Raw genomic sequence first — 27495 nt, 5'->3', positions numbered from 1 at the left:
CCGAATATCAAGATTCCGTCCAAGATGCTCTACACGAAGAAATCGGGAGTTATGAAGACTTGGATGGCATCAATATTTTAACAGATGCTAGACATGGATGGCGAAAAAATGCATCTGTAGTGGCCATAGGTGAGAAATGTCATAAAGTTTTGGATTGTGTCCATGTCACAAAACAACACGATCCCGTTTCTCAACAACATGAAAGAATTGGCACAGAAGCTATTTATGAAAATTTCACCTCGCAAGATGTCACCATCAAGATTCATTCTCATGACAGAAATCTTAGTATCAACAAATTTATTAAAGATTAAGAAGAAACAACAAATCAGAATGATTTATGGCACTCAGTGAAAGCACTGAAAAAATCACTTAAAAATATCTCCAGTGGCAGTAAGAAGTCTGAGGGTTTTACCTGGAGTGAGCAGCTAGTGGACAAGACCGAACCGATTGCCACTCATATTCATTGGGCTGTTAGGCATTGTGAAGGAAATCCAAAAAAGCTACAAGAATTTATAGAGAATATAATTCCTCACTATGAAAACTCGCATGAAAAGTGTCATCCAGAGTCGAGATGCAGAAAAGATGAAAATTATGAGCCTTCCCGAGTTGTGTTAACAAGTAAAATTGCCAAAAAAATTTTAGAAAATGCACTGAAAGGATCAGTTATTTATAAATATCCTGAGGATTATGTTTTGGGTAAAGATACTTTCTATGTAGAGAGTTTTAATAATGTCATGAACATATTCCAGGACAAGAGAATAGTTTTTGGAGAAAACCAATATAAACTGAGATCAAACTTAGCTGTGTGCCACTGGAATGAAAACGTTGACAGGGAGCACATCTCAGTGTATCATTCAAGGAACCCAAATGCGCCACGAAGCCAGAAAGGGAAGAAAGTGTATAAAAAACTAACATTTAAATACAGAGATAATATCTGGTGTAAATATGTAGAAAGCTTTTATTGATTGATTGATTGATTGATTGTATATTGTTTTACGTCCCATTCGAGAATTTTTCACTCACATAGAGACGTCACCATATACCGGTGAAGGGCTTCAAATTTTGACCTTTACTCGGCACTCAGGGCCATTGAGCAGTGAGGGATCTTTATCGTGCCAACGCCTGCCGTGACACGGGGCCTCGGTTTTTAAGGTCTCATCCGAAAGACCCGCAACTTTCACTTCAAAGTGCCGAGCGCATGGCGAAGGAACAGTTGCTACCTATTTTTTATCGACTTAGGTCTGTCGCGGCCGAGATTCGAACTCACGACCTCCCGATCACGGAGCGAGCGCTCTACCGACTGAGCTACCGTGAACAGTCAGCTTTTATTGAAATGAACTGTCATAATATTGAGCCGAGATTATTTTGTACATTGAGTATCAATGTTGTAATTGAAACAAGTTATAATATTTTTCTTTTAATCAGAATTGTATGTATATATATATATATATATATATATATATATATATATATATATATATATATATATATAATCAATTATATAGTCAATCAATAAATCAGCAGTATGTCTTGTAAATCCTGCTTTGTATATATACACTGAAAAGATTATCACTGTGGGTTACTTGTTTAGCCAAGTAACGTGTGCTGTCTTCTGTTATCAGCATGCTGGAGTTTATTTTTAACTTAGCTGCAGCAATAAGCGCCGCCCTACACCAAATTTGCTTAATTGCACTACCACCGGATTTTCAAGTAGGTTAAGCTCGGCCTTTAAAACGAATAAATTGAAAACAATTAAATTGGTCGAAATTTGTTGAGTTTGGTAGAGATTAAAAATAGTTCGATCTTAGCACATTTTGCAAACAATTAAACTACCACATTAATTGATCATAATTAAATATGTTTTTCTTTACATCATACGCAATGGCGGATTCAGATTGGTAACGGGAAATGCGCCCCTCTCCCTTTGATTTTGGAAGAAATAAAAATAATAAAGGAGGATTGTAAAGAAAAAAAATATATATAAGAAGGGGTGAAAAAAGAGAGTTGTGATTGTATATACATGTTATTGGAATTTTAAGATCTAACAGGCAATAATAAAACTTGATATTTGATTCATCTTCTTCAGCACAATAAAGTCATTCAAAATTTTCGATATCTCTTGATTGTACAAGAAATAGGAAACTGATTGTTATTTCAACACATTAACCACATCAGCTCGGTTAAGATAATATAGAAACTAAAATCATTTTTAACAATAAATCGGATATGAAAAAGAAAATAATTTTGAAAACAAAGTCACAATGAGGAATTAAAATTTGCAGAATTTGATTTGAAAAATCCAAAAGTACATTGCTAATCTGACTTTATTGAGTGATTTTAAGAACTCAAAATTTAATAAAAGTAAACAATTAAGAAAGAATCCCTCTCCATTTTTAAAAGATAAAATACTTGATATAGATAATACATGTACGTGCAAAAATTCTGAATTATGTTTAGCACATTAATTAAGCCATTTCTTGGTTGAATATGAATTTGTGTATATAGAATTAAAAGTTTCGTGTTATTACCTCGATAATTCAAGTTGTATTTTTATCATGGCCATGATGTAATTACAAACTCTTTATTAAAATACATCGATGCAATAATATTCATACATTTACATTAAAAAGCCTGTCTTTCAAGATCCAAGAATTAAGAAACTTCCTAGACCCCCAGCAAGGCGTCAAATTCAAATTTTACCTGTACCCAGTGGAAACCTCAAGCAGGTGGCCTCAGATCCCAAACAGGTATCCTGACTAATTTACATAACACTTTGCGCGGCTATTCCAACAACAACGAGAATGTAATTGTTCAGTATTTTTTTAAATTTTTTTAGGGGTAACATGTTTATGAATTAAAGTTTTAAATCAGTAGTTATATGTCAAAGCTCAGTGCTTGTTCCCCGTTTATAATATCTGGATCTGCGCCTGATATGACACCGATAATGTTTTATTGTCCAAATTTATTTATTTCCCGAGAAAGTACTTTTTTCTTTAAATTAAATGTTTTATGTTCACTAACAATTCCTTAAACAAAATTTATCATAAAATATATTTTATATAGTGACGCCATAACTTACTTTGACAGATTTTTTTTCTCTTATTTAAGGATCATGCGCTCATTAACGTACCTATATCAAGGTGCAATTCCTTTACATTTTCTTAGTTCTTGAAGATTTCTGTTTTTTATTTGTTGTTGGGAAAATGGTGCAACAGGAATTAAACAATCTCTTGGGAAAGGGGGCAAATCATTATTTTAGGAAAAGTTGGGGAAGACACTCCCCCCCCCCCCCTTTCATTACCACGTGCGTGTGCACACTTGTACAATATAGAGTAGGACTAATCATACAAATAAGAACGAAATATGATTATCGAGTACAATAAATCAAGACTACAAAAATTATTTATATTATTCACTTTTTGACACGTTCCCTTGCGTGAAAAGTCCGCTGTCTGAAGTCAGCTGTCGGGTGTCTGAGATTCCGAAAATGTTCATTAGAACAATGGCCATAGAATGTTTTAAGATTTTGAACAAACAAAGCCCATCTTACCTGCACGATTTTATCCATATTAAAGAAACGCCATAGTCTTTTAGATATACGAAAACTGGTGTTTTACCAAAAACAAGATCAACAACATACGGTCTTTTAGATACGAATCCGCAAATCTCTGGAACTCTTAACCCGAATCTTTGAGAAATATTGCTACTTTTAACCAATTCAAATCAAACATAAGTAGTTGGTACGGAAATAGTTGTTATTGCTGTGCTTGTCGCTAAATTTTATTTTTAGATAATAGTAAACCGGGTTTATTTCAGTTTGTTGGTCTTATTGTGATGAATACTATGTCATATGTCATTGTAATGCATCACGGGGTATATTGATATTTTAGTAGTGGGATTTTTAAGTACTCTTTCTTGTTTATTCTGTATTGTTGTATTATATGTAATTTTATTATGTAGTCGAAAAATAGCTCTTCAGAGCTAATGTTTTCTGTTTGATTTACCCGACATTAAATAAATATTATCTTATCTTATTTGAATTCAAGATAAAAAGGTTATTACATGTACATACCAATACTTGTGTTTTTGTGTACTGGTAATACATGCTATGAAAAATTGTATTATCATAAAGAATAGTCGCCCTGATGCTTATACTTATGTGACTTTTTATTTTAGAGGTCTTCACAAGTTAAGTCAGTAAAATCTAAATCTGCAAAAATTCTATCATTGAGGATTCAAAAATACCTTCCAATTATGGCTGGATTGTCATGGATTCTACCTGCATGTATACTATAATTGAACTATGCCTATTTAATTCAATAACTGTGCACAAACTCTAAAATTATACCCCTATACTATTTTTTTTCTGAAAATGCCAATATCAATTTTCTAAATGTGATCTTGAACTTGCCAAGATGATACTGGTTATGAAAGAAAAGACGCATCCTCAATTCATCATAAATCTTTAAATAAAAGGGAGATATTTACTGTTTCTCCATTAAGACATTATGGACCTGCCATGAGAATTTTTTTTCCCAATGACCTTGAACTTGCCACAATATCATGGGTAAAGGTTATGATGTACTTTCAGCTTACAAATAATCTTTGAAGTTTCCAGTTTTAATACTTAACCATGAGGGAGTAATGAAGTGAAAACAAATTTCACACCTTTCCTGCCAGTAATCTTGACATTTGACAAGGTCATGAAACATCATTTAGTCATAAGCAATCTTTGTGTCAGGAATCATTTGCAAATTATGCGTTTGACAAAGGTAATACACTTTTTCTGCCAGTTACCTTGAACTTGCTTAAAAATGACCTTGATTTAAGATCAGTCATAACCTCAGATCATGCTCAATATTTGCGACAAGTATGAGCCTCTAAATGTTCTCAATTACAAGATATAGTCAAACAGGAATTATAGATTTTTATAAATTTTTATTTTATAAAAAACACCTAAAACTTCATCAAATAGCCTTGGGTCAAGGTCATCACAATTTATGCATGAGACACAAACCTCCAATGCCTCTTCAATACTTATAGATGATGAAACTTATACTTGTGTATTGGGAGCTAGAATTGAAAATAAACAAAAATCTAAGTTATAAACTTGACTGCCGTTAAATTGAGTGTATTGTGTAAAAATATACATCTGAAATATTCTACCACTCTCTACCATTGGCTCATACGTGTCTGAGAGAGAAACAAACGAGAACTCTGCATACGAGATTGATATTCTGCAAGTTTAAATAAGGTCCATATTATCAATAAACATAATAAAAAAAAACGATACTAACATCACATGTAATTTTTTAGGTCACCTGAGTCACTCAGGTGACCTATTGCTATCCGTTCTCGTCCGTCGGCGTGCGTCGTGCGTTAACATTTGAACATTTTTAGCTTCTTCTGTGAAACCGCTTAACCAATTTCAACCAAATTTGGCATATAGCATTTATGGGTGAAGGGGAACAAAAATTATGAATTTCATGGTTCCTGCCCCCCCCCCTGGGGCCTGAGGGGTGGGGCTAAAACCACCAAAAATAATGCAATCTTTAAAAATCTTCTTTTTACTCCAGGACATCAAGCAGTCAAACTGTTGGCATCATTGTAATAAGCATTGAGCCCTCTACCAAAATTGTGAAATTCATGGCCCCAGGGTCAGGGGTTCTGGCCCCAGGGTGGGGCTATATATATCATATAGTGAAAGTGCATTATTTCTTTGAAAATCTTCTTCTCTGCTCCTGGGTATAAAGTAAAGAAACTAAGTACATGTTATGAAGAGCAAGAGTGCCTCTTCCAAAATTGTGAAATTCATGGCCCCAAGGTCAGGGGTTCTGGCCCCAGGGTGGGGCTATATAGATCATATAGTGAAAAAGCATTAATTCTTTGAAACTCTTCTTCTCTGCTCCTGAGTATTGAATAAAGTAACTAAGTACATGTTATGAAGAGCAAGAGTGCCTCTTCCAAAATTGTGAAATTCAGGCCCCAGGGTCAGGGGTTCTGGTATTAGGGCGGGGCTCTATAGATTATATAGTGAAAAAGCATTAATTCTTTGAAAATCTTCTTCTCTGCTCCTGGGTATTAAATAAAGTAACTAAGTACATAGTTATGATGAGCAATAGTGCCTCTTCCAAAATTGTGAAATTCATGGCCCCAAGGTCAGGGGTTCTGGCCCCAGGGTGGGGCTATATAGATCATATAGTGAAAATGCATTATTTCTTTGAAAATCTTCTTCTCTGCTCCTGGGTATTAAATAAGGTAACTAAGTACATAGTTATGATGAGCAAGAGAGCCTCTTCCAAAATTGTGAATTTCATGGCCCCAGGGTCAGGGGTTCTGGTGTTAGGGTGGGGCTCTATTGACTATATAGTGAAAATGCATTAATTCTTTGAAAATTTTCTCCTCTGCACCTGAGCATTAAGGTGATAAACTAAATACATAGTTATGATGAGGAGGTGGGCCCCTCCCAGAATTGTGAAAGCCATGGCCCCTGTGTCAGGGGTTCTGGTGTTAGGGCAGGCCTCTATTGATTATATAGTGAAAATGCATTAATTCTTTGAAAATCTTCTTCTCTGCTCCTGGGTATTATTTAAACAAACTAAGTGCACGGTTATGATGCATAAGGATGCCTTTTTAAAAATTGTGAATTTCATGGCCCCAGGGTCATGGGTTCCGGTGTTAGGGTGGGTCTGTATTGATTATATTGTGAAAATGCATTGATTCTTTGAAAATCTTCTTCTCTGCTACTGGAGATTATTTAAACAAACTAAGTGCATGGTTATGATGCATAAGGATGCCTTTTTAAAAATTTTGAATTTCATGGCCCCAGGGTCAGGTCTGGTGTTAGGGCGGGGCTCTATTGATTATATAGTGAAAATGCACTGATTCTATGAAAAGCTTCTTCTTTGCTACTGGAGATTATTTTTTTAACAAACTAAGTGCATGATTATGATAGGCAAGGATGCCTCTTCCAAATTTTTTATTTCTATTGATTATATAGTGAAAATGCATTAATTCTATTAATTAATCATTAATTAATCCTGTCTGCTCCTTAGTGTTGAGCTGATTAATAAATTGCTTAGCTATGATGAAAATGGGAGCTTCGAACAGAATTTTTGGGAGTTGAACTATGTTCAATCTCCCTTGGTCATCACGGGCTTTCTAAGCGCAGTAATTTGTATTGATTATATAGTGGCCGTCCGTGGGGCTTCTGTGTCGACCAATTTACTCCTGTGATATTCAATGTAAACTTGCATAAACGTCCGCCATAAAATAGTTCATTTTCTGAATTTATCTAACTTTGATAAATGACATGAAACTAAATGCAATTGAATTTCATTTAACTTAATTTGAATACTATATTTTGATTAAATTAAAATTGGTCTATACAGAACTAAAAAAAAAATGTTGAAAATTGTCGTCACGAACCTCCCTTGCAGCACACACAGCGGCACCTATAAACAATGAAATGGAAGTATTAACGACAACTCTGCACATGTAACTATATGACTGCGCGAAACCTCTTTACATTGACTAACGCGTGGTAAAAATTATTTCACAATCAATATTATACCTATTTTTTAGCCATAAATATTCGAAGTTTTCAACAATATTTATTTGGTAATACAATAAACATCAAAAGAATAAACAAATTACATGTTCATTGATTTGGATATAAATGTACAATTGTTCATTTAATATTGAATCCTAATACGTTTAACATCGAAGAGGAAGAAAATCGAAGAGAAGGTGATTAACGTAAACAGAAAGGTGAAACTTTAAGATAAATTACTAGAGTAAGCTTTTTGAGTTTTCAAGTTGTTTTCATGCTGTGGCATAAAATTTATAAGCATTTCACATATATGAAATTCTTGATAAAATAAGTCGGAACAGCCGAGTCAGGCATTTGAACTACATGTACATGTAAATTTTAAGTGGGAAAACAACAAATTATAACCGTTTACGTTAGATTCGTATAACAAACTGAAACTGCTTTTTTTATTGTTATTTTTCAAACTTCCAAACAATTAATAGTCATGTGAAGAAGGAAATAAACCATGGCAAAATCTCGCAAATATTTCACCTATACTTTTAAGTAAATTAGGACAGAATACAACTGTAAAGTCTACACAACTGTAAATGAATTTACCGTGCAGTGATTTTCAGGGCAGAGTTGTCAAAATTTTTGAATCACTGTCAGACATTTGGTATGACAAAGTCAAATGATCTGTTAGACTGGACAAAGTTTTGTCAGACATGAATCTTATTTTGTACGCTGAATCGCTGATAAAGGGAAAAAATAATAGCACTAAAATAAGATGTCTTTTAAAATTTATGATATTCGCTCTCACAAAAAATCCAATCTTATGATACAGAGTCTCTAATCAGAGACCTGCTTTAACAATTTTGATCGACAATCGGCACCATACGTGCGTTTTCGGCGTTTTGTGGCCCTTACCTAGGCACAGCGTTTTAGAAATTTGCATCACGTTCAATGTTTTAATTAAAGGGTCGTTTGGACCACAGTTTTCTTGTACGTTATCGGTCCAGAAAATTCCTTTCCGACCTTGCCGACAAGACTGAGTGTTTTTGACCACTCAGCAGATAAGAATTACTTATAAAGAAAGAAGTAAATTTGTGACAATTTCAGATGACATTAATTTTTAATCTTAAATTTCATGAATTTATCAACATTTAGTGGGTCACGTGTGCAACACTAGTATTGAACTTGAAAAACGTGTGTTACATTAATTAATGCATTTCAACATGTCTGCATATAAAAGTGTATTGCAGTAATACGTTATCATTAAAAGTTTCATTTGATTTTATTAATAAAACAATTAAAATGAATGAATACATGCGTGTGCGGACACAATGGCTTATTAAGACCAGTGATCGATGTGTGAGAGAGATCGATCCTCATTATTACAACAGTTTTATTTCTTGCAGTAGCTCGTTAAACTACATCTGATTTTTAAAAAATCAAAACAGATTCAAGTCGATCGTTTTAATTCATTGAAAGTTTGAAAAACTTGTCCAGCTCAGCTGTATAGTATACCTGAAATTCAATTACACTGAAAATTGTATCAAATCAAAATCACAAATAGTAAATGTCACTCGCGTTGCACAGTTGTTCAAATCGTTTGCTCTAGAGATTCAAAGTAATGTGTTTATCATTACGTCGTGGGTTCGAATCCCACTGCGGTATGCATTTAGAAACGGACCCTTCGGATGAGATCGTATAAATCGAGATTCCATTTCGCAGGAGATGCTGGCACCAATAAAAAAAAAAATCCCTCACTGCGCAATGGTTTTGTGTGTCCTGTATAGGTAAAAATTTGCAGCCCTAGCCTCCATTGGCAAGTGGTAGTGTCTCTTTATGAGTAAAAATTCTCGAAGAGATGTAAAACAAACAAAGAAAAGGCAAAGTATTCAGAGATACTTACTTTTATATAGAAATTTCTTCGCATGAAATTAAAAATTATGGGATGTTAAAAAAATACATAATGATTGAGTTATAAAGAAAAAAAAAACATTTTGATAGAAAAATTAAATACAAAAATTCTATAAAAATTAATTTTTGTGTCCGAAAAGAACCAGTTATACCCAAAAGATAATATCAACTGCTTGTTGCAATCAGAGGAAAAAAAATGACGATTTAGTGTCTGGTGATGGTAACATTGAAAATAAAAAGTGCCAGTTGGTTGTTGGCACCAAGGATCTTCTACATATTCAGAAGAGAGTAGGGAGGGCGTCGTGCTTCAGATGCTTTCATAGGTATTTGAAATAAATTATCAATGCTCGAAAAATTAAAGAAAGGAGCCCAGAAGATAAAGATTTTATTTTCAGAAATTGGGATGAGCTGTATCAGCATGTCCATTAATATTTTGCTGATTCATATATTACATCCAAATGACTTAAAAAGTTACGCTTGTTTTGAGAGAACTTTGCTGCAATAGAACCATTAGAATGCAAGCCATTCAAAGTTGTGTTGATTCAGTTTGCTTAACAAATTAAGACCGCGGAACAATTTGGGTGGGTACAATTTGACACGGACGTCCAAGAAAACATTGGATTGAAATTCTAGTTTGAAATTCATTTTCAATCCACCTCAGCTACGCAAGAACGTACGATGTTACTGATTGACCAAGAAGACAAATAATTTCAATTTTGGAATAGTTTGAAATTTATATAAATCAGAATTTTCTGTCCAGTGTATTTAAAGAAATATAAATGGACAAATATTTGATTTCTGTATGGTATGTGTATGTGTGTGCTGGGAGGGAGGCGGCCTGAACGATCTTGGAATAAATATGAAAATTTTCTTTTAAATTGACAACCCCTCCCTGCTTTTGTTTATCAAACAGTTTTCAGTGAAGACAAAACTAAAAAAAAAGCTTTTGTCATCCTAAAAATAAATATATTCTATCATGTGAAGGCATGATCTGACTCGACAATTTTTGACCCCCCCCCTTCTAGAATCAAATGGCCGTTCCCTGAAAAAGTAATCCCCGTCTTCTTTTACTTTTACGTATCCTTAAAATTATATGCTAAAGTAGTCATAAATATGAATGTCAAACAACATGTATTTGGGAATTGAAATTATTTGTCTTTCGGATCATACATTCACACTTTAGGTTTGAAAACAGCTCAGGTGGATTGAAAATGAATTTCAAACTAGAATTTTAATCCAATGTTTTCTCGGACGTCCATGTTGATTGTACCTGCCCATTTCATTGTCTCTCTTTAAACATTATGATTGTAACAGATTAAAATTTAAATAACGTAAGCTGCATATTTCTAATTTCGCCAGTTAATGTTCTGCGCTCTTATATTATATGGATCCTATGCATGTGAAATTGGCTAAAAATGAATTTTGGATATTTAATAAATGAAATAAATTAGGATTTAAGTTGAATGTATGTGCACAGGAAAAAAATCTTCATAATTGCAAAACATTGTTGTTAATATTGTGTAGATTTAGAGACCCCTAAGAGTTTGATATCGCCATATTAATTTATGCGGACACATTTTTTTCATGACAGGCACGTAGCATCGGGGAGGGGAGAGGGGTCTGCCCCCCCCCCCCCAACACTTTTTTCCAAACATGAAATTTTATAAATTTTAATATTGTAAATGTTTATTGAAAGTCCGCCCCCCCCCCCCCCCGTTTGTTGCAGAATATTCAAATAAGGGTGATGTAGTAGTGTATGAGCAAAATTTGATACTGAAAGAAGTTTAAGACCTATCCCCACACCCAAAAAATAGAATTTTCGAGTTAATTTTCGAGCCCCCCCCCTTTCAAAAACGATGCTACGTCCCTGCATGGGAATATTAAGTGGTAAAAGTTTTTGAAAATCTGAATAAGAACAGCACGGTTAAAGTCATTAAAGTTACTCAGGTGAGTATTGTGGCACATGATCTTCGTTATTCAAATGTTTTTGAAATTATTTCTAATGTTTGGTGTTGTACATGTATCTCTGTCAAATCTGCAATAGTTGACTTATATCTAAAGCATGAAAAAATGTTCCGACACTATAGCTCCTTTACTTCCTATTAAATCTTTCACATTACTATGTTCAACTCCCATGAGTACTTTCAGTACTTTGATTAAATCTTGTGGTCCTAGGGTCAGGGGTTCTGGCATAACGAGGAGGGGGGAGGCTTTTGATAATATAGTGGAAAAGTGTTAATTCTTTGAAGTCCATAGTTATGATGATGAGGGTAACTCTTCCAAATTTATAAATTTCTTGACCTTTGGTCTTGGGTTCTGGTGTTAGGGTAAGGCTTTGTTGAATCTGTAGTGAAAATGCATTGTACCTGTGAAATTCTTCTCTGCTTCTGGGCATATCGGAAGCAAACTGAGTAAAAGTTTAAATGATATAAGTAAGCGTATTTCTACCAGATTTGTGAACATCTGGACCATTTGTCTAGGCATTCTGATCCTGGGCAGGGCTCTATTAATTTGTATTCTACTGAGAGAAGTTATTCCTCTTTTCCATTCACCTTTGATAATTAATCACTGTAAATAATGTATTTGAAAGGTTAATAGAATAAGATAATTATGCAAGAATGTTTATCGTATAATTCAAAAAGTACTTTCTTAGTTTTAATAATCAGGCAGACCTGTAAGTAATAGATAAATAAAAATGAGACAAAAATAACTTATCTTTTTAAAAGTTTTTCAAAGACCATAAGAGAGGTCAATGCTAGAGGTCTTAATATGGGTTTAAAATTAGTACAGAAGCACTAATAGTTTGTTAATAGTCTGCATGGTGATAGTGTTAAGTGGGGGACAGATTAGAACTTAAGTTATGAATTGATACTGAATACTAGACTAATTATTTTGTTATCCTGATCTTCCTGCTTCTCTTGCTTTAGGGGAACAAAGCTTCATCTATCAGTGTATTTAATTTCTAAATTGTTGTATTATACTCAGGTGACCGTTAAGGCCCTTGGGCCTCTTGTTATTGTGTCGTTTGGCTGCATTCGGCTTCAGCCAAGCGCTTGCACTCGGTGACACGGAATGTTGTTTACATCTAAAAACGTGGCGACAACAGCTGAGATATGCAGTGGATAAATGCAACAATCAGGCAATCTTTAAAGGGAATAGGGATAAAATAAGAGACCTGGGCCTTGTTTATCTTTTTGATGAGATGATGACGTTATTTCGGGAAATCATGGAAAACTGAGACGATCCGCACTACCTCCCTAGGTCCCTTTCTGTTCATTAAGGTGTGTATGTGCATAGGTATTAACACGTAGACATACTATTCCTTACATCGATGTAAAATAACCGTGAACATGTACAATAAGATGTATTATTACAGTCCGTCACAAACTGCAATGCAGTGCCTTGTGTGTACCCCCCCCCCCCCCACACACACACACATACACAAAAACACACACATTATGAAAGTTGCACGCTTTTAAACATACATTGATGTTGTCCTTTGGCATACATGTACAAACATGTAACATAATATAAGCACAGCACGTCATGATATCAAATTGTATAATTTAGATGCAGTCACACTTATAATGTATTTGTGAACTCAAACTGCACAGTGTACAATGTATATGCACTGTACATACAAGAGTATAAGACCCTGTAAATTTTAATTTATACCTCTGGCAATCAAAAATATGTGAATTTTAAGATTTCAGTTTTTACTAGTGCTTCATATTTTAAAATTCATCATAGAACTTTTACCATCTGTATCACCAGGCTGTAAATTTGTAGAATTTCTACATTAATGAGGATAAAATGTTTGAATTTTCATTTTTGTGACTACATGTGCATTAAAGTCAGTCTTATATGTATATACATGTATTTATGTACTGTTGATATGTATAATTCTTTTGTCATTCTAGCTGTCACAGAAGTGGTTAAAACTAGCTTTTACATCAGCTAGAACTATCAAAATAGATGCATCAATTTCTCCACTGGGTATGATCACACTAAAGCATTTCACATTAATTTTATAGTATGCCAGTGAATGAGCATCAGTTTTTCGATAGGATAGATACTAAGGGACACAATGAAACATTGTACAGTTCAAATATTGTTTGCCTTGCCCTTTTTGGTTAAATTTGACATTTCATATTTGGACCTAAAATCAGAGCTCACGTGACTGTAGAGGGTCACATGATGACAAAAAATACCGATGTGAAAAGTGATGGACAAACTCTTCATTAAGCCATTAAGATATTTCAGATGGAGTTTCATGCTAAAAAATAAGACGATTGAACTTTAAGTGTCTCGTTTTTGGTGCCTTGTTATAGAAAATGTTGCCTTAACTGTACTGCGTGAACAAACTTGAATCTACACTACCTGAGGATGCTTCCACATGAGTTTCATCTTTCCTGGCCCAGTGGTTCTTGAGAAGAAGATTTTTAAAAGATGCTATTAATTTTTTACTAATTCTTTATTTTCTCCCCTTGAAAGAGAGCGTGGCCCTTCATTTGAACAAACTTGAATCCCGATCACCCACAGATACTCTGTGCCAAGTTTGGTTGAAATTGGCCCAGTAGTTTTGGAGAAGATGAACTTGTGAAAAGTTTACAACGACAACAACGCCGCCGACGACAGACAACGGACAAATGTTGATCAGAAAAGCTCACTTGAGCCTTCGGCTGAGGTGAGCTAAAAAAGTAAATTACAAAATAGTAATGTTAATGTGCTCTCTCTCTCTCTCTCTCTCAGCATTTTTACAGTTACATGGGAATAATTTTATGTTTAATTATATTTAAGAAGTGACGATTTTATTGTCTTTTTCGAGGGCAGAGAGTTTAAAACCCATTACGTTTCATAAAGTTACAGAATATAATTTGCAGTAATTTTACAGAAATATCATTGTGTCCAAGTTATACAGAAATATATGTATAACCTTGGGCTAAACAACTACGATGTCGATGTCCTATATATATGTTAATGTATTGTAGAGACCTAATTTTTTTATTAGACGAATTTGAAATCGGAGGGAATATTGAAATGCGTACAAACAATATAAAAAGACACTCTTCCTCACTCTACCTTCTTCTTCTCTTGGAATCTTCTGCTATAGAGTATAATTGCTATTTTAGTTACATTTCGGTATAATATATTTTGTGAACCTTCTTTAGCAGAATGGAACAAAATAACAACTGGGCTGTCATAGTTATAATAAAAAAAATTAATGAAAAGGGGGGGGGGGGGTAAGGATCCTAAACACATCATTTATATTTTACTCTCGTCAATCTTAATACCAGTAATCGAGTTAAAAACAAGGATTTCATTCCATTTATTTTCAAATGATTTAGAATTGTCGTAACCGCAGACGTACACGCCCAATCGTTTGATTCCCTCTTCTGACGGACAGTCAGTTAGAGAAGCTAATGAAGGATATAGATGGGTCTCTCTTCGGGGAAATAGAACAATTAGACCCCAATAAACCACCCGTACGAAGAGAACTCTTCCTAAGTGAAGATCAACCCGTGGCAGACTGTATGGACTTGAAGTACGTATTAAGTAGATACATGTATAAAAAGTGATTTTTTATTGAAATTATCTGGATCTCTGTATGTCCTGATAATTTTTTTTAATTCAAAGAGAGGATACAGAATCAATTGAATGGCTGAATGACATCGAGCTGTTGTCCGTCTCGGATGCCTCAAATGAAGCCGGGGATGTAATCGTCATATCTGACGAAAGCTCGGATGTCAAGAGCGATCTAAAAGTCTTTGGTGTCTCAATGCCCGACCACAGGCGCGAATTTTGACAGTGTTTAAATAGTTGGTATATACTTTCACATACGAAACTAAGAGTTGAAATTTTATCATTTTTTTCCAGACAAACTTTAATAAATTATGAGGGCGACCTCATAGAACAAACGGTACACATCACAAGAGAAATAAAACAAAATTTAAAAAAGACTGGCTAAAGTACAGGAGGAACTAGAGGGAGTGCAGTTCACCATGCATTACATTTTCTCTGATGAGTGACAGACAAAAAAGATTATCTACTTCATGTCATACTATTGATGATGAATTTCAATTCTTTTTACAATGTAATTTGAATATACTAGAAATCTGACCAGTCAGCAAGGGCCCCGCCGAGGGGTAGAAATATAAGGGTGCAAATTAGGGGCTGAGAATTTTACTTGATTACAAAAATTTAAAAATATATAAAGAAGAATAAGCAACAGCAACTGCTAAATATCCAACAACCTGTAAATAGTTTTCTTGTATTTACATAAGTCAGTAATAATATATCTAAAACGACTCATTTAAATGTATGAAGCATGTGTTTTCTAAAATGCCAGCCTTCAGTGAATGCAAATATCACCCAGGCTTGACCTTAACTTCAAAACAAACATCAGTTGCAGACAAAGGTGTTAATTAATCTTAAAGTGACAGAAACATAACCCTCTAAAATTTTCTGTGACCAGCAAGATAATCTATCCCAGGGGATTAATTATACTGCTCTCTCAACCTTCTCTTCTAAATTTACAATAAGAACTTTTTCAGCAATGATAGAGTGAGGTTATTATCTGATTACCTGTTAAAATAAATAGTATTCTTTACACAAGGCAGAAAAAAGAAAGAAAAAATAAAGAAATAATTATAAAAAAAAATATATCTTTAATATCTATATCTTGTTTTTAGAATTCAATAAAATCATAAATAACTCGTTGTGTATTTTAACAAAATAAAGTATGAACATTACTTAAATCCACATATCAGAGAACGTAAACATCATTCAGAATTGACCTTAACTTCAAAACAAACTTCATTTGCAGACAGAGGTGTAAATTATTCTCAATGTGACAGATAAAGATAAATGCTTTGGATTTTCTTCAAGAGAAAAGTTAATTAATCCCAAGAGACTCATTGCAGCCTTTCATAGTTTACAATAGGAACATTCTCAGCAGTTATCTCCCTTTGCAGATTCACTCTTATATAAAGTTAAGGAATCTACCCCACCACCCCAGCTCCAAATTGGATGACATAGAGAACCAAACTTAGCATCAAAATATGTCTTACTGCCTATTCAACCAACATACCAAATTTGAACTTAATTGGTAAACCCTAAAAACAGTTATTAGAAAAAAAACAACAGAAAATTTGTGGACGGAAGAATGAAAGACAGACAGACAGAGTGATTACTATAGGGCACCCGCAAATCCTTGCGGGGCCCTAACAAGCAAGGAATATACCTATAAAAACTACGTTAGATAATTGTACCTCACTCTATCTCAAATCACCCACACAGAAACTTGAATATATACTTAGTCCAACACTTGAAGTTATACCGGCTGTTTGCATTTTTATAAAACAAGTTTTGCATATGTATCTTGCACGTGTGTCTTAAAGCTGAACACGACTCTTAAGTAGGCATACGCCATTTTCGATGGGCCTGCTTGATTTAGCTTAACTTGGTGTACACCAGTGTGAAAGATGGTGGGTGTATAATCAAGTGCATTTTACGAGGTGTAGTGTATATGGTGTAGTATATGTTTTGCATCTCCTCAGTGTGTAGCTAAACATTTTTGTTTAAAGTGAAAAAAAATTAAAAAACATTAATAATTGACTAAATTATTCAAAATGGTCAAAAAATTATTTCAATGTCGTCACTTTAACACAAAAGACAACTTGAATGTGATTTCTTATCCTTTATATTACATAAAACCATTGCTTAAATTTTCAATCGTACCATTCTCCGCCATTTTGGATTCAGTGTACACCTTTCAACACATGCCCTAAATTTGGTGTAAGAGTGTACACCGAGTGTACACCAAAAGTCTACACCCCTGCACTTGATTAAGAAAGGTGTACACGGTGTAAGTAAATCAAGCGCGCCCGATATATATTACTATCTACGATATCAGCAGCGGGGTATAGTCCTGGCATTCGTTACACCTGACTGCTTTATTGCACGTGTATCTGCGTGGAATGGCGCCCCGTGTTCGTGCTGGTTATCTTGCATTACTTTTGTTTACATTTTATTGCAGTTACGTGTATTTGTGTTTGTATACTGTTCTGACCTGCATGTGTAACTGTTGTAAGTTTCTGTGGTATCTTACTCTCCTGCATTAGAAGTTCACAGTTATTGTTTGCTGTATAGCAAACGTCCGTCTAAACCGGTGACGACTGATTACACTGAACAGCGGCTTTATACAGGAGTCCTCAGATATATCGACAGACCATTCGAATATGGAGGACAAATTCCTTTAACGAATCGTGTTCAGCTTTAATTCAGCCAGATATCTCGCTTATTAATTAAATAATAATTAGATTCTTCTTCTATGTTCAACTGTAAAGGTCAAAGTCATATCTGTTGTAAATTAGAGGTCGATATCATTATTAAAAGTTAATTTTTGGTTGTTGCAGTCTTGTACCTCTTTAATGTATGTGGAAATATCATTTTAAAACAAAAGTCTTTATGAAGTAAAATGTTGTTTTCTTTTATGAAAGTATATGTACTCTATTTTGCGAGAAAGAGTTGCCCAAAGTGTGGAGTAAAAAAGACACAGAACTTTTATTTCATGCAAGAATAACATTAGAGATGGACTTTTCTGAAGCAAGGTCTCACAGGACACTTTGGGAGAAAATCGCAAAAGAGTTGAAAAACGATGGATATGTTGTTACAGTAAAACAATGCGAAAACAAGTTCAAATCATTGAAAAAAGACTAGAGCCGAGCTCGTTGCAGAGCAACGAATAGGTCTTCCGTTGGAGCAGTGACCTTGAGTCAAGGTCATGCCATATTCTAAGATGATAAATAATCTTTTAAGGGACTATCAACTTGCAATGCTTCGCCAGTAGAAAGACAATAAAATAATGTACACTTTCTATTTCGTGACCTTGAACTTGTCCAGATGACCTTGCGTCAAGCCATGACACACTCTGGTTATGACGCAAACCTATCTGTGTTACCGACTTGACAAGTTAACTCATGTTCTTTCAGACCACACATCCAGTAAAAGCATCTTGTTCTTAGTGACGTTGAACTTGAGTCAAGGCCATGACACAGTCTGTATGATACCAACAATACCCATTCTGAGTGTTTCCAACTTGACAAGTTTACACATGTTTTTTTTCATTTCGTTTCCATATAGTTGTAATTTATTACTTTTAGCTCGCTGGCTTCAAATTTTATTGTATATATGTTTTATGTCCAATTTCGATATTGAAAAACGTCGGCATCTTTGAGTACGTGTACAAGGTGCATTACATTACCCTTTCACATCATGTTTTATAACGCAGACCATACATGTATATATAGTCAGCATTATAAAAAAAGGTTAAAAAAAAACCATTTTATTCATCAAAAATCTCTGCTTAATTATCTTTGCTGATTTCTTACAGAACTAGAGTGTTCCTAGGAACGCATGTGTCGCCTGCTTTTAGCTTCATTAAAGATGAAGTCTAAAAGTTATCAGCTATTTATTTGCTAAGGCATTGAATATAGTTCATGCCAAAAGAAAACAAAACAAAACAATCCAGGGATAGTAAGACTGCGATAGAATCTAACAATCAAATAGAAATGCAAATCCTTAACCCCTGAAAGCTAAAATGGATATTAATGAAATTTGAATAAATTTATTATAATTATATATAAATTATTTAAGTACGTGATTTCAACAATCCTTCGAAAGAGGCTTCAGTCTTTCATATCAGCAATTGTCAGTCTACACCATCCATTTTGGAATACCGATCCCGTTGTATTTTCATAGTACTTAAATTTCAGTTTTTGTGGTTTCTTTATTTCATACAGTGTCAAAATACATTGTCATGAGATCATAAACATGTATAACTGTTAATTATTAAACCCTGCCTCTGTAATTTCAAAAGACATAAGTTAAATTTAACCCTCCGCAGTATATTTTACAAAATAGGTCAAAGGTCAAGGTCAAGTGAACTGTAACGCTGGTATTTTTCAAAATGTTTTATGATAAACAGTGCACATTCTAAATAGCATAGACTTACCTCATAAATATCAAAAAGAAGTTGTATATCGGCATTATTGGTTATTTTGAGATGTAGGTCAAAGGTCAAGTTCAAGGATATCTAGGTCGGAAGCCATGGAAAAATACAAAAGCCATAGTGTCAAACTATATGTGCAAATTATCAAACTCATACCTCTTACATTTCTCGAGATATAAGGTGTGACAGACGGACGGACAGCAAGACAGACGCCAGGTAAATTGATCGCTAAGTGCTGCTCTGCTCTGCAGGCGACACAAAAGTGTTTGTTTTATTGTCTGTTTGTTGTTTAACGTCCCTTGAGCTGCCAGCATTTGCCAGTGGAGGGCTGCAAATTCAGACCTATACTCGACACTCAAGGCCATTGAGCAGTGGGGGATTTTTTTCATGCCGGCACCTACTGCTAAACGGGACCTCGGTTTATACGCCTCATCCGAAGGACCATACTCCACGTTCTGTAGTGAAATTGTTTGTTTGTTTGTGTGTTAACGTCCCCGTCGAGATTTTTCATTCATATGGAAAAACCACCACTTGCCGGTGGAGGGCTGTAAATTCGACACTCAAGGCCATTGAGCAGTGAAGGATTTTTTTCATCCCAGCACCTACTGCCAAACGGGACCTCGGTTTATACGGTCTCATCCGAAGGACCAGTCTCTACGTCCCGTAGTGGAATAGTTTGTTTGTTTGTGTGTTGTTTAACGTCCCTCTCGAGATTTTTCACTCATATGGAAACGCCACCACTTGCCGGTGAAGGGCTGCAAATTCAGACCTATACTCGACACTCAAGGCCATTGAGCAGTGAGGGATCTCTTTCGTCCCAGCATCTACTGCTACACGGGACCTCGGTTTATACGGTCTCCACGTCCCGCAGAGAGAGTCGAACCCACGACGTAAAGATTAACTCCTTACTCCGCGACTCTAGAGCAAACACTCAAACCACGTGGTGGTATTCGAAACCACAACTACGAATCGTAGGGGTAGAAACATTTTGATAAACGTATTATCATTATGAAAATCATGTTCTGACTTAAGCCTGTAGAACGCAATTTCATTTTTTTCTGGGACGGGGACAAACAATCAAATTTTTTTGATATCTAAGCAAAAAAAAAAATAAAATAAAAAAAATAATAAAAACATAATTGCGGGGAGGGGGGGGGGGGTGGCACGACTATATAGCTTTAAGCTATATAGTGACTAAGAAGGAATAACTTGTCATTTGTCAAAGTCTTTTACCTAAACTCTTCACTTTTAATTGTCATTGACAGATTCCTGTTACAAAGTGAAAAGTATACATCTATATGTAGTACAGCTATCCATCTCATATGCATAATCTATTTAATGAATCGTTTTATCCTAAAGGGAAAGTGAATCTCAATCAAAATTTGTCACAAATACTGGACTCTCTGATTAATTATAATATACATGTAAGAACGGATCGTCAATTAGGACTGCAGGTTTGATAAATTCACAGCATGCATCTTCAGCCTTAATTAAAACGTTGTTTCGAAATATTACACTGTATCTATAAAAGCGTAAAATTAGAATTGACCTAAAGAATATTTTACACCACAGGGGAAATGCTTCCGTGGCACCAGAAGTTTACAATTTTGATTGACAGGTGTAGCGCCGTGCATGGATTTCATGTAACTATGTACAAATAAGAAATGAAGGGATCTAAAGAAAAAAGTTATTGTGATTGACATTGTAATTAAAACAGAGACAATTAACAGTAGTTTGGCTGTGCTGGCCTTTCTTACATTTGAAGTAAAGTTTTAGAATAACTTATCATTGAAATGAAGTTGTAAAAGTGTATTATCAATTATTTTCATTTTCATCATTAGATGTGCTAATAAGTTTGTAATATTCAAGTCCATGTATATGTACTTCTTGTACATTTTTTTTTTGAACCGCGCGTGCAAGTGTAATTAAATTATAAAAAGTTAACATACTTCTTAAATGCATGACATTTACGTTACACAGTTCTGGACATTAGAAATAATTAAGCTTATAGTGTTGGCGATATTTTATCGTATGCTAAAAAATATGTATTACATAAAACATGTATTTTAAAAAATTCAGCACAATATAGCCTTTCAGATACTTATACATACAAAATCAGATTACATATAATATGAAATATTTTATTGAATATTATGACCTCTTCTCTGTAAACAGAACTTTGTGTTTTGAAGAGGACATTGAAGGCGAAAAGGGGCTCGAATAGCCGCCAGTTTTTTTCTTTCTTCGGAAAGCTGCACAGTTATCTTGGACGACATATCGCGTACAAGTACAGTGTACAAAACAGCAGTGAAAATAAAAATAATGAACTCAAAGTTTAATTCTCTTCTCTCAATTATTTTGTAGAACATAATTACCAACAAAGATACAAGTTTTTACCAGAGTGTATACAAAGCGACTTTTCAAGCGGTACATGAAAGCGTTTGACGCATGACCAGGTACGTGTAATTGCTTTCAAAACATGCAAACTCAGACTACAGTATCAGGTAGCGCAGGTTGCTGGCCTGTCAATCAAATCAGCAGCTATTGTTTTATTTTTGTATGATTGTCGGGCGGTATGTTATCGATCTAAAAATAGGTAGATTTTGTGGGCGTTAATGGAAAATTGGGTGTTTAATAAAAAGCACATGTACTTGTCATATGCTGGAGTTACAAAACTATATATAGTCGACAGAGTTTTTCACATAGCATGTTAAAAGTTGGTGTAATCATAAAGATAGCCATTTTAAAAAGAAAATAATGTAAAAGTGTTTAGCAATGCGTCTTATTGTTTTCAAAATATATCTCTTTTGAATTCTTTGTCTACAAACCTTGTGTGTCAAGTTAGAATTATCTGCAGAATTAACCACACGCAATGAATCTCCGAAATTAAACACATAATAACACATAATTGAGAAATAAATCGTTTATTAAATACATGTATGCAGTTTAAAGATTAGGATTCATGAAATCGGGGACCTTTATACGTCCTTAATAAAATGTTTTGGATTTAAATGAAATCAAATTAAGATAAGAATAAATGATTTAATTGAATGATCCGGTATGATTTAAAAAATAATTTTCCGTAAATCATTGTGTCAGCAAAATGAATATAGAACGACAATGTTTTGTGTATGAGCACTAATAGCTGCTTCCTCGGCTACATAATTAGGTTACATAATTGTAAACAAACACAAAACCCGGGTATATGTGAAACACAGTTAAATGCAGTTAAAGACTGATTTATTTTTTGCTAACTTTTTTTTAAAATTTAATATAGTGTATGTTTCAACATTAAACAACGAAAAAATGTTTTGTTTACGAACGCAGGTCGCTGGTTCACACGCAATGGATCTCTTGTAATTTCGGCCACAATAATTTAATAAGTATATCACCAACATGACCACCATAGATAAGATGAAATAATTTGAAAGATCCGATTTGACTAAAAAAACAAAAAAAACAATTATCCGTACATAGTTGAGTTTGCAAAATAGATTTAGAACGGCAATGCCTGTTTAGTGTATGGCCACTGATCACTGAATCTAGGTCACGCGTGATCGGGGGATGGCCGGTTACGTAATTATAAACAAACACAAACCCCGAGACGTATTGAAAATGTGTGACTCAATAATTTGGAATGAAACCACAGAACACGTAAAAACTTATTTTAAAGTAGTATTAGTATTTATTTTGGATAGGTTTATCATTTATAGCAAGTTTATTTCAGTTATGCGCATAAAGATTTCACCTTCACTTGTCTAATGAAACTAGTTACCTGTATATGGGTCAAGCTTCTAGCTCATTTATTAAAAAAGACTCGAACAAAATAACAAGTTCACGAGATCAATAATATGTTAAAGAACAACTTTTTTAGCGACAGCTATATCGAAATATTTACCGTTTTTGAGTTATAAAACGAAAACTTTCAAGGACCCTAGATCCCTAATTTAAGGGACCAGCCCCTTTTTGGAGGTGCCAAATGAAAGACCTTGAAATTGTGCACAACTTTTATTCAACATGTCTTAACAAAATATTTTTAGTTTAAAAGATACATAGGAAAATATGTGTAAATTTTCGCGCTTTTAGGCGTTCTAATTTTTGACCCCTATCTAGCGCCATTTTGAACACAGAAATCAAAAAACAAAAATAGATGTGCACAACTTCAATGCTTCTATTATTTAAATTCGGTAGAATTTCTACTCCAGCTTTTGTAGTCTCGGAGCCTTTATCCGGAAATGAAGAGTCCTAAATTTTCATTTAAAGGGAGATAACTCAAAAGCGGAAGTGGATTTTTGACATGTTTGACAGCATTCTGATAGAGTTTTGTAACGTCTATAAACCCTGCAAATTTGAGCAAAATCCGTTGAGAAATGAGCGAGATATGAGGCCTCAAAGTTGGCGTCTAGAAAGGAGAAGAAAAAAAAAAGAATAATAATCTTAACCATCAGAATCAGTAGAAGGTCTTCCGTTGTGACGGAAGACCTTAAATATAGAGCTACAATTGATTATAACAATGAAATATATGGAGATAACGAACAGTATTCAAGCTCAAATGTCCATTAAACATTACAAAATAGGAGCAGAGCAAACACGAACCTCCAAAACATCAGAGGTGGGATCAGGTGCCATTAATAAAAGTGGAAATGACAGAAAATCCTGTGCCTTTTTTTTTGGAGAATTCAGTGAACTATACGGAATGAGGACAGGAAAAAGACCAAACTTTACAATTGGAAGACTCTCAGGCAGTCTCAGTGAAAGTTCTCAGTTGCCAGAATCTTGTTCTAGTTCTGATAAACAGCCAAAAAGATAAAAGAAGAACATGCCAAAAATAGGAGAGAAGTTCAGAAAAAGGAAGACAGCTGAGGTCACAGAATGGTTAGAACACTATGAGGAAAGGCAAGTTGATTTTCAGAGAAACGGGATGAGAGAAATAAAAGAATTGCTAACTGTTAAATGTTCTGGAGAAAAAAATTAGTGAATGGAAGCTTATGCATTTCAGTAATGTCATTATGTTATTTTTTGTTCCAAAAATTTAATTGACCTTCCAGATGAATTTGTATTGAAACTAGCATCATTTTTGGAAAGAAAGTCAGTTTTGTTTTGCAGGTGTGAGTAAATACTCCAGGTTTATCATCTTTAAAATGATTGGGACATTTTCTATTTCCTGTAGTGCTCTCGGTAACAGCTGGTGTTTTCTGCGGAATATGAGTTGCTTGAAAAAATTGACAACTATTGGGTCATTTGAAATCAATGGAGATGCTTGCTGAATATGTTGTAGATTTTCATGTGCTCAAATGTATTGATTTATCTGGAATTCAGATAGATATTTAATACTTCACTAAATTATTTTAAATGCAAAGTCATTGGACATTATCTGTGCAAGAAGGTAAACACCATTTACTCTAGAATTTGTTACCAGTCTGCTGTCTGTGAAAAAAACCCTTAATTTTACAACAGCCTCAAAACAATGTGATTTAGAAGAACAAAATGAATGGGCCATTATATTAAATATGTATGCAGGTATGTATGCAAGTATTTTTTGGTTAAGACATATTCGATTCTGTCCGGTCATCGTTGCTGCATTATCCAAGATCATTATACAGCATTCCAAATCCATCTGGTCAGTATTGATCTTGCATTTTCCAAGTGATGCAGGTACTGTACGGTATTTTATTATGTAAAACTGAACCAAGTTTTCAGTATTTTAACTATCCTCATCCAAAGGAAATGGTTTTGTACCTTTAATTAGAGATCCATTGATCTTTTTTTTATGAGTGAATTGTTAACATATTATATTTTAATTTTCTCTTATTTTAGCAACAAAGATATTGCTACTACTGGTGGTATATTTTGTATTTTTGTATTGATACATAATAAATATTAAAGTTCAAGAGATTAAAAACTGCAGTGCATTGTTTTCCTTCTTTATTAATTACAAATAACAGTTTTCTTAACGTCACATGCAATAATTTTGAAGACTCTGCACAGTGTTTCTCTTGTTAACACCACGTCGATCGTTTCTGTATATACTTGGATAATAGTTCACTCTGTTTGCTTGATTTGGATTTAGTTCCAGATAGTCACCCATGTCGTCTTTCTTCAAAACACACTAATTAGGCAAAATACATGCTGATGTAATGAGGTAGCAACAGTCTTCAATATTCATGCAATATAGCTCACACAACCGGCGAAACGCCCTTTCAAGTGACATATCGTTCTCTTAACTGTTTGTCTAACTGACGATACCTTGCGATTCAAAAGCTTCTGTGCATTTGAAAGATTGCCTACAGCTCTATAGGGTGTCATCATGACTGATGAAAGTGATTATGCTGCATCTCCCAAAAGAAAACATTTTTTGAATGTAAATTCATGCATATACACCAAAATGCAAACAGATGTCTGTGTTGGAATAATTATTATTCAATAGATTAAATACAGTGTAATAAGTATATTATACCAATTAGATACTTCTCGTGCAAGGTTAACCCCATTATCATGATCCACACGGTTAAAAATTGGTGAATTACGATACACTCTGGCGTCGTGGACGCAGCCGGGCCACCAAACGAAAGTGTCTCTCATCATCATCTGGTCATCGACAACAAGTTGTAGCTGAATAGATGGATATCCTTTCCGATTAATGTAATCTTTATCACCGTTTGGAATGAATGACACACAAGAATATCAGGAGTTGTTTGTCAGGAGGTAAGACAGGTAGGTCTACCCATATTACGTTCTCTATATTTAAGTGATGGTCCTAATTCAAACAGAAGAATGTTATTGATATCTTTAGACAAGCGAAAATGCTTCTTAAATCTATTGTTATTCATTCTTGGTATTATTTCTTCGACAAATGTGCCAATTTTTGCCACATTACATTTGCTATTCATGGTTTGTAGGCAGAAGAAAATAAACAAAAGATCTTCGTCGTTTTACCCAATATCATCCTTTTCCTTGCTTTTAAAATATTCATCAATATAAAAAGGCAAAACAACGTCCATTTTCAATGCACTCGAGTCATGTTCTTGCTGTTTGATTAAAGAGACTGTTATTTGGTTGTGTGCATGCTCGATATCAACCCGACTCGACACTAGTGTTGACAAACTAAATACTCCCAGAGAAACTATTTTTCATAATATTGGCTTTTTAAAATTAAATTAGTAGCTCTTATCAGAAGCTTTAATATTTGTTTTGTCTTGAACGCACACGGTAGTACTTTGAGTGCCTCAAAGGATTGTCTATTAAAGCGAGTTTGATAACTCTTGTGTATACTGTTCACGGTCACATTAACATTTAACCTCATCATAGAATTCTGCGTCTTGTAAACATGTAAAGGTACTATACACCCAATGGCAAATTTCTTTAATAGCTATTTTGGCACCGAGGTCTGATGAAAAGCTTCAGAAAAAGGTTTTGTCAAATGAAGTTTTATACACATGTAAAAAGACCACTCTGTATTTGGAAACAATTTTCTGGAAATATAAATATACGAGGGTTGTTCGGAAAGTTCGTGGACTAGCGCCATAAAATTAAAACCGCTTAAGATACATCAATGAATTTTTTAACGTTTAATTAGCATCATCTTTTTTATTTATATAATGCACTATACATCATTAGTTTTATTTTTTAATAAATTGTTGATGTTTTTGAAAGCAATGGTATGTCCACGCGGCGCAACCTCGAAGATTACGTTTTTTCTAGATAAGTGTAACTTAGAAAAAACTCTTTTTTTGATATGAGCATTTGTCATTCAAAAATCTCGTTAATTCACTCATCGGTATGACACAATTGTACCGTAAAATTTGCAATTTTTACACCATTCTGTATGTTCTATGAAATTTTATCGTAAAATTTATATGAAATGTCCAAACAATTATGGGGTTGTAATGACGTCAACAAGGGGGGTGGGTGGGTTTCTTTTTCCAACATTCTATAAAGTTTCACTCTCTGGAAAAACTGGCATAGACCTAGGAAATATTTAAATAGGCTACTGAAAAATAAAATGCATTTAGAGTACTTGTTTTTAAAC

At 34.3% G+C, this 27495-nt stretch overlaps 1 pseudogene; it reads left to right on the top strand.

The window, feature by feature from the left end:
* Positions 1 to 14877: 14877 nt before the first annotated feature.
* LOC133199168 (uncharacterized) lies at positions 14878 to 24441 on the top strand (annotated as a pseudogene).
* The last annotated feature ends 3054 nt before the right edge of the window (positions 24442 to 27495 follow it).

This window comes from Saccostrea echinata, unplaced genomic scaffold, assembly GCF_033153115.1.
Source record: "Saccostrea echinata isolate AGI-Se365-2 ecotype Australia unplaced genomic scaffold, CSIRO_AGI_Sech_v1 ptg000033l, whole genome shotgun sequence".
NCBI classification, from domain to species: domain Eukaryota; kingdom Metazoa; phylum Mollusca; class Bivalvia; order Ostreida; family Ostreidae; genus Saccostrea; species Saccostrea echinata.
Note: the sequence above shows the minus strand (reverse complement) of the source record. Positions and strands in the feature narration are given on the sequence as shown.